At 37.1% G+C, this 9,465-nt stretch overlaps 2 long non-coding RNA genes across 2 annotated transcripts; one reads left to right on the top strand and one right to left on the bottom strand.

The window, feature by feature from the left end:
* The first annotated feature begins 5,407 nt into the window (after positions 1 to 5,407).
* LOC137079249 (uncharacterized) lies at positions 5,408 to 6,798 on the top strand. Its single transcript, XR_010905440.1, has 2 exons — positions 5,408 to 5,787; positions 6,511 to 6,798. It is a non-coding gene; the product is annotated as an uncharacterized lncRNA (long non-coding RNA).
* On the bottom strand, positions 6,300 to 8,451 carry LOC137079248 (uncharacterized). The gene is made up of 2 exons (XR_010905439.1): positions 8,127 to 8,451; positions 6,300 to 7,402 (listed from the first exon to the last, which is right to left on the bottom strand). It is a non-coding gene; the product is annotated as an uncharacterized lncRNA (long non-coding RNA).
* Between the last annotated feature and the right edge of the window lie 1,014 nt (positions 8,452 to 9,465).

The raw sequence follows: 9,465 nt of genomic DNA, 5'->3' as shown, positions 1-9,465 counted from the left end.
ATATTGAAAGCAGAAAAATGAGAAAACAGCGTGTCTGTCGTTTTTCCCACATTTTTTTTCTGAAGAACGATATTTGGGCTTGATTTTTCATTCGGTAGAAATTTAATTAACAGTTTGAATTCTATTTCTACACGTAGGCGGGAATTATACGCCCCTTTTCTGCTGATTGGTCAGCCGAACATCAAACTATTCCGTGTTCCGTCATCAGTTCTTTCTCAGTTCCGCACAGCAGAATAAAAGTCCTGAGCTGCAACCGCTGTACTGAATCTTAACACATTAATTGCAACCGCATTTCATATTTTTCTGATCAAACAACCAGACTAATGAATGGATCGACACAACCCATACCCATAACGTGATTAATATATCTTAAACTGTGTACGGTGTGTCTGAATCTGTGTTAACCAAAGACCTTATTTCAGGCATTTAACCAACAAACTATTAAAAAACCCATTGACTTTGTGACAATGCACTTCAAAACTTGATAACTGGTTGGGTTTTAGGACTCAATCCTGCAGCACTAGAAAGCAGATTCTATGCCAGTGATTAATATAAACAACCCTGAAATGCCCATTGCAATCCCAGCTGCTGTAATTGTAATTTTTCTTGATTAATTGTGTAGCCCAAGAAGTATGTCTGCTAAGAAAGATTAATATACTACTGTTGGTTCCTGATGATGCAACATAGTTTTTGTTCCTTGTACATTTCCCGCTAAAATACAAGCAGCCTAAAAATGTGTTTTGCTGGTCTCAGCTGCTTTAAGATGGTGTAGCTATTCAAGCCTGGTCAAGCTGGTGTTTAGCTAGTTGGGCAGCTGGTCTCCTAAACTGGCCTTCTGAAAAATGAACCAACCTAACCAGCTTTTCCAGACTGGGAGACAAGCCAAATGTTTTTTCCTCTCTCTTCAGCACGATAAATAATATACACTCTGAATAAAGACTCATGAAAACACACACACACAGTCCTGTGGGCCAGAGGACAGTAATTTCAGTTTACGAAAATGCACATTGTTCTTAGTCCATATAGTTAGCACACCAAAATGCACATTAGCCTTTGGTAGCTAAATAGACCAACTAAACAATACAATGCCAATGTAGTCCTTCTGATTGGTAAATGTAAAACTTGTATATATTTGTTTTATAATGAGTCAAATATTGATATACAACTACAGTGCTGGAGAAAAATCTATATGATTTGTGAGACTATACATGTACATTAGTCTGCTATAGAAAAGCCATTTCACATTGACATCATTGCCAATTAAGCTTAAACAAGCACCTCTTTTAATGAACATTCTTAACTTTGTATTGAAAGCTTCTTACATTCCCACATCAAAACACATTGACAAACCATCAGCATTCACAGTGAAGCATCAGGGCTAATGAAGTTGCACTAAAAGCTGCTCCACTGCCTTGGGCAGCACCTCAGTGGTGGTCAGAGGTCTCGGCAGAGCACACGCTAAAATATTTATGACCAGCTATTACACGCAGCCTCTTTCATTATTGATGGCTGTGGTTGATGGCGCCCTTTGAGCCGCGCGGACTGTACCGGACCTCTATCTATTTGACCAGCTAATTAGCGACAGACCTTACCACACTAGCTAATATTGACTAGATGCATAACCATCAATGACAGATGGATGGTGGTTGAAAAACTAAATCGACCAGCAGCTATTTTCACACAGGTCGTTTAGCTCACTGCTGCAGCTGCTGTGGCGAATTTTCCTGCAGCCCTACAGGTAATAAGAAACAGAGCCAAACCACAGATCCCCATGTTCTTCAGCAACCCATGTAAAGTCCCTGCTGAAAAACAATTCATAGATGCTAACCAGCATATGTTGTTTTTTGTTGTTGTTTTTTTTAAGCATGGGCTGGTATGCTGCTGGGGTCACTACTAGGATTCTTAAAGGGACAGTTCATCTAGTTCTGTCATCATTTACTTGAAGGGTTAGTTCACCCAAAAATGAAAATGTGATGTTTATCTGCTTGATGTTTATCTGCATCCAACATGTAGGTGTCTTTGTTTCTTCAGTAGAACACAAATGAAGATTTTTAACTCCAACCGTTGCTGTGGGGCCAATCTTATATAATGCATGTAAATGGGTAACAATTCTATGAGAGCAAAAAAAAAACATGCTTAGACAACATGCACAAAGAGCCCTGTGGCTCATGATGACACATTGATATCTTAAGACACAAAACGATCCGTTTGTGTGAGAAATCGAGCCGTATTTATATAACGTTTAACCTCAGATAGAACGCTATACCCAACAGCCGGGAATACGCTTCACTTCCGGTAAGGTCAATATACAATATAAGGTTTTGGCGGCGTGTTCGAGACTCACTTCTGGCGTTGGTGTAAACTACATCAGATCGTGTGAACCGGAAGTGATGTTTTTACACATACGCGATGCCAGAGCGTGCATATGCATTATATAACTGGCACACAGCAATGGTTGGAGTTAAAAATCTTCATTCATGTTCTACTGAAGAAACAAAGGCTGCATTTACACTGCAGGTCTTGATGCACAATTGTGATTTGTTGACTGTCCGATTGTTTTTGACAACCCACTTATATCATCTTTTAAAAGCGACCCGTATCCGATATTTGCATTTACACTGTACACTGGCGAAACAGCCCAGATGTTCTTAACCAGAAAAGGAAGTAAAACGGCACGATATGCAATGGACGCAGACAAAATTATTATACAATGTTTTGCTGTCTTTACTTTTCCACACATCTTTAAAGGTCAGCAAAACATTTCTCTTGCAAGGTGGAGAAAAAGAGGAGAGCCCTTGACAAGGTTGCCAGGTTTTCACAACAATTGCACAATTTTCACAATCACCCGCCCAATTGCAACTCAAAACTGTGTTAAAGTAGCCCAATTCCGCAGCAAAACCGTGGACTTGACAACATCTTGATAGTTTGTGTCCACCTGAGTTGACATCATTCGCCTCCATCCTTTTTTCAATGACGTACCACTCGCATTTACTGGGAAATACCCGATTTGACCGCTTACATGAGTGAGGCCTGAATCCGATCTTAAGATAGCGGAATTAGTGCGTTTTTTTTTACTGCTTACACGTTCACATGTCATATCCGATCTGTGCCACATGAGAGAGAAAAATCGTAATTGGGTCACTTGAAACATGCAGTGTAAATGGGGCAAAAGACACCTACATGTTGGATGCACTGGGGGTAAGCAGATCAACATCAAATTTTAATTTTTGGGTGAACTATATGGTTAGTTCACCCAAAAAGTATATTCTGTCATTAATTACTCACCCATTTTGTTGTTCCAAACCAGTAAGTAGATCGACCGATATATCGAACTTAGCCCCGGCCACAAAATGTTTAGGTCGGGCGGTTTGGTCTGGCCTCGATCCATAGAGGAGTAATTATCTCCGAACAGAAACTGTTCGGACCAATGAAATCATCAGGGCGGACTTTTAGACGATGACGGACAGATGATCAACAGTAATATAATCATGCACGTCATCAAAGGGGCTTGGATTATATTTGTTCGAATCCTAAACGGAGAGCTTGTTTGTATATGCATTCACCTTCACAATTTCTCTCAAAAATGATGATCATGTTGGTAGGTACTCTGTGTATCATTCAATTCTTTAATTTTTTACAACATCAGCAAAGATCGTTTATTCCAGCGCGTGCAGACAGGGTTGCCAAGTTTTTACAACAAAACCCGCCAATTACTGGGGAAGAGATGGTGTTTGGGGGGTAAAATGTGTGTTATTTTGGCACGGTTGTCTGCTAAAATTCGCACTCATGGGTCTTTATTACACATAATAGTCGCTTCAACCCGCGGACATAGAAAACAAACCGTGGAAAAAAACGCGGACTTGGCAACACAGTGCAGTTGAGCTCTGTTGACATTTGACAATGTTTCGCTTCGCTGCTCTGATTGGTTGTAGCTCTATCCAATCGAGGTATTTCCTTGATCGGTTGAAACACACCCCATAATCACAGCCCAATGGAGCAGTTTCAGACTCATATTCCGACTAGAATTAAGTATGACCACGTCAGGCTTATAATCGTATATTCGTTTTGTTATATCGGTTTCACTGATAAATGCCACCATCTTGTGGACGTTTTAAGAATTTCGTTCAAGACCACCAATAAAGTGCATCTATTTGGGTTGGACAATGTCCCCTAAATTGAGAGTTTGTATATCTGTCATGTCCCAAATATGAATTTAATAATAGCCATGAATGAGATAATTATTTTCTCTCTCTCTATTGTCTATGATCATCTAATGAAGTCGTGTTCATAGCTATTCACTGGGTTGATGATACTTCAGCATGGCCACGTCAACTCGTTTAAAACTCCTTAACTTATATTAAAGTCTGTTATATAACAAACATCTAAATAAATAGATGAGATGGACTCTGTAATTATGATGTATCTGCTATTTTTGCATATTATAGAAAAATATTCCTGTGCGTTTCATTCTCTTCGCCCTTTAGTCTATTAAACACATAAAACCTTTTTAAAACAAATGCTTATATGCTTGTATAGACTCACCTGTCATTTATTAATGCTCTCCATTTAAAAACCTTAGAATTGGTTAATTTATTTTGCCTGTTGTTAATATTCTGTTGTTATAAATAAAAAGATGCAACAGCAGTAATATTAAAAAGACACTTTATTGAAGAATTACCTATTTATTGACGTAGAAGTGTGTTTTGTATTCAAGAAGTGAAATTGCAAAAATTACAGCGTTTAAAAAGTGTTAAATAAAACAATTTGTTCATTCCAGCGCTGTTGCTATTAGGGATGCAACAAATCCTTTAGTCCACGGTTCAATATAGGTTGGTTTTTAACCATGGTTTTCGGTTTTGATTTGCATGGCTTGTCACATCAGTTTTTTGCTATTCTATTCTTAAAAGGACAGAAACAGCATGATGTTAAGGAGAAAAAAAAAAGATTGCTTTATTTTTATTTTTATTTTTTATTTTTAGTACTCTTTATTTATTTTACTTAAAAGAATTGAAAAACCTTACTTAAACTTAAAACTTTACTTAAAGGGTTACTTCAGCGATTAGCATATGTCTTTGTATCAGTAGAAACCCTGGAGTATATTCAAATGATTGTGATTCCACCCCTCATATCCCCCTGAGACAAGAGATTTATGCATTTTATTTCTGGAAAAATTCCTCCCATCTTTGCGTCATCTTTGGAATATTAAATTCATTAAAGACACAGACGGTTGATTAACAGAATATAATTTTTGTGTTGTTGATAAAATAGCATGATGTTACACACTCCTGTACAGTAGGTGGCGGTATGTATGGAGTCAATATAATGCCTTAATGTTTTGCACAAAAATAAAGTTTTGCAAAACAAAAAAAAGAATTGAGGAAGAAAAAAATGTTTTGAAAACAAAAATAAAGTATTGAGCGGGAAAAAATAAGTTTTGCAAACAAAAATAATAAATTGCAAAATAAAATAAAGTTGTGCAAAAATAAAAAATATACTCAATTACAAAATTCAATGACAGCTGTAATCCTATTTTATCTTTGCCACATATTTTTCATGCTCAAACCTACTAAATCATTTGCAACGCTCATTTTATTCTGCGTTTGAGTCAAGCGTGCGCTCACGGTACTGGGTTTCCTTTGCGCTGCACTTTTCTGCACGGTTCTCTTTGTGGCACTGGTTTGACGTGGGGGTGGAGTCAAGAAACGGGGGCACGCCCCCACGAAATACGTCATCGGCTGGAGACGGAGATCAAGCATGGCAGAGCAGAGGCAAGTGGGAGGATTCCAGGTATGTAAAGGTGTTTGTTTCCTATTATTTAGCGTTAAAATGTGTTATATTGTTTTTTTTCTTCTTCTTCTTCTAAATGCGATTATTATTAACGGCCTTTGCCAAAGAAGTTAGAGATAATTTGCACATTAACTTGTTGTAAAATGATAGGTATGTAAAGTTGATTGTTTTTTTTGTTTTTTTAGCGTTAAAATGTTTTTTTTTTTTTTCTTCTAAATACGATTATTATTAACACTATTTCCATCTTGATGTTGATGTGCATTAAACGGTATACGATACACCAGGACTTGCCTCAACACACCAGCCTGGACGTTTATACATTGCCTTAATGAAAAAGTTCACACATTAGTTAGAAATGTCCTAATAAAATGTTTAAAAACTGCAAGATGCAGATACATTTTTGTGACACGTTTATAAGTAGAATGACAAATGTTTACTTAAGCTTAGCCACAGATGGACAGGAGAGGTTGTGGGGCACATTAAATTGGCAGACACATTGTGTTGTATATTTAATTTTATTATATTATATTACTACACACTCAGAAACGAAATGAAATGTGTAACCAAACATAATGACAAAAATTAACTATATAAATAAAGAAATAACTAAATTATAACAAACATAGCTGTCTTTTTCATATTGTAAGGTGTACTCCAAAATATCATGCAGAGTCTTTAGTGTTTTGTATATTTCATAACTAATTGAATACATTTATTTTGTAGGTCGGTGGGCACAATGATGCCATCTTGAAGAGGAACCATGTAGAGTGCCGTTCTTCCAGTGGTTGTTGCCATTTTGATAAGGTTGCCAGTATAGCCCTCGGAGTCTGGAGGGACAACAATGAGCCGCCTTCTTCCACTGCGACCTGTGCCAATTCAAATACACATTACAACACATCAAGTATTAGGGGGCCCACACAGTACAATTAGGCTCATGTCCATAAAGTGGAAGCTAAAAAATGATTACTACTACTCTATCACTTCACTGACTGCAAAATTATAAATAAATAAAAATATATAATTCTAAAAGGGAATGTGTACATGTGAAAGCTTTGGGATGGCTGGAGAAAATGTGCAATTGTAACCCAGTGTCTAATACCCCTAAAAATATAACTTTTGTACAGTTTGCACTAAAACAGTTATGCGTTGTCATGCTTGTGTCTGCTCTAGTATTTAATATAATGCACCTGGTGCCTTATAAAGCAGCCACCCTCCAGCGAGTGATCTCAATTTGGGAAATTCAGCTTCAAGAAGCTTGCATAACTACAGAAAACATGAAACAAGGGTCGCAAAAAAGAGCACAAAATTAGAACACACAGAAATGCTAATGTAAATACATATGCAAGATAAAACATTATATTAGGATTTATGAAAGATTTATAACCATTATATTGGGAGAATGCAGCATTACAAATCCTAATAAAACACACTGCACCTCCATCTGGGCTTGTAATTTGATTATGGACTGATGTGATAAAAATAAATTCATGACTGAATATAAATTGCAAGTAATCTAAGTCCAGCGGCTGGCGACTCACTGCATACTGGAGTTTGGAGAGCAGTCTCCATTACCGTACGCCCCAATTCAACCCTGGTGGCATCAGTGCCCACCGACCTACAAAATAAATGTATTCAATTAGTTATGAAATATACAAAACACTAAAGACTCTGCATGATATTTTGGAGTACACCTTACAATATGAAAAAGACAGCTATGTTAATTATAATTTAGTTATTTCTTTATTTATATAGTTAATTTTTGTCATTACGTTTGGTTACACATTTCATTTCGTTTCTGAGTGTGTAGTAATATAATATAATAAAATTAAATATACAACACAATGTGTCTGCCAATTTAATGTGCCCCACAACCTCTCCTGTCCATCTGTGGCTAAGCTTAAGTAAACATTTGTCATTCTACTTATAAACGTGTCACAAAAATGTATCTGCATCTTGCAGTTTTTAAACATTTTATTAGGACATTTCTAACTAATGTGTGAACTTTTTCATTAAGGCAATGTATAAACGTCCAGGCTGGTGTGTTGAGGCAAGTCCTGGTGTATCGTATACCGTTTAATGCACATCAACATCAAGATGGAAATAGTGTTAATAATAATCGTATTTAGAAGAAAAAAAAAAAAAAACATTTTAACGCTAAAAAAACAAAAAAAACAATCAACTTTACATACCTATCATTTTACAACAAGTTAATGTGCAAATTATCTCTAACTTCTTTGGCAAAGGCCGTTAATAATAATCGCATTTAGAAGAAGAAGAAGAAAAAAAACAATATAACACATTTTAACGCTAAATAATAGGAAACAAACACCTTTACATACCTGGAATCCTCCCACTTGCCTCTGCTCTGCCATGCTTGATCTCCGTCTCCAGCCGATGACGTATTTCGTGGGGGCGTGCCCCCGTTTCTTGACTCCACCCCCACGTCAAACCAGTGCCACAAAGAGAACCGTGCAGAAAAGTGCAGCGCAAAGGAAACCCAGTACCGTGAGCGCACGCTTGACTCAAACGCAGAATAAAATGAGCGTTGCAAATGATTTAGTAGGTTTGAGCATGAAAAATATGTGGCAAAGATAAAATAGGATTACAGCTGTCATTGAATTTTGTAATTGAGTATATTTTTTATTTTTGCACAACTTTATTTTATTTTGCAATTTATTATTTTTTTTTGCAAAACTTATTTTTTCCCGCTCAATACTTTATTTTTGTTTTCAAAACATTTTTTTCTTCCTCAATTCTTTTTTTTGTTTTGCAAAACTTTATTTTTGTGCAAAACATTAAGGCATTATATTGACTCCATAGGTATGCACCTTAACGTTGTTTGCACAGTTGTTCGCCATTAATCAAAAGAAGAAGGAGGCGCATGGGGGATGGCAGATCGCACTCACAGCACTCTCCCTGCGTCCCAATTCGCATACTATCCATCCTAAATAGTATTCGAAAATAGAATTAGTATGTCCCAAATCGTAGTATGTTGAAAAGAGTATTCCAAAGATTCCCGGATGGTTTACTATTTCCGGTCCGAATTCACAGTATGGATCGATGGGCACTCTAACGGCTGATATTCCCCACAACCCATTGCGAGTTGGACGAGGATTCGATTAGAACTACAAACGCGGATAAAAAGCGTTAATAAACTACAAACATGACGGATGTGCGAGTTCGACGGATAAGTGGAGAAGTTTAGATAAAGGGGTTTGAGTGACCAACTGTCAATATTTAACCTGACAAAAATATATGTATTCAGTGTTGTCCACATTATATTTCACATGCAGCAGCATTGAGAACTTTGGTAATGACACGTTTGGCCATTAACTTTTAAATGCATCATTATATTTAAACTGCAAACACATGAGGAGAGTCTCTGACCACAAAGACACACACATGGCAGATCAACGAGCGGCTACATTTCTCTCCGATACGGTAGGAGATTAAACTGAATGTGGAGGATTTGATCTGTGACGAATCTGACGATGATTGACAGGGCAGATAAACGGTGACGGGATGCACGTAACTAAGCGACAGAGTCCGTTAAAGATGGCGAAGTAGTATGTCCCGAAGCTTGCATACTTTTCTGCTACACACTCAAAAGTATATACTTTTTCTTCACAAAAAGAGTACATACTTTTAGGACGTAGTATAAGTAGGCGAATTGGGACG

This window comes from Pseudorasbora parva, chromosome 6, assembly GCF_024679245.1.
Source record: "Pseudorasbora parva isolate DD20220531a chromosome 6, ASM2467924v1, whole genome shotgun sequence".
In the NCBI taxonomy this organism is placed as follows: domain Eukaryota; kingdom Metazoa; phylum Chordata; class Actinopteri; order Cypriniformes; family Gobionidae; genus Pseudorasbora; species Pseudorasbora parva.
Note: the sequence above shows the minus strand (reverse complement) of the source record. Positions and strands in the feature narration are given on the sequence as shown.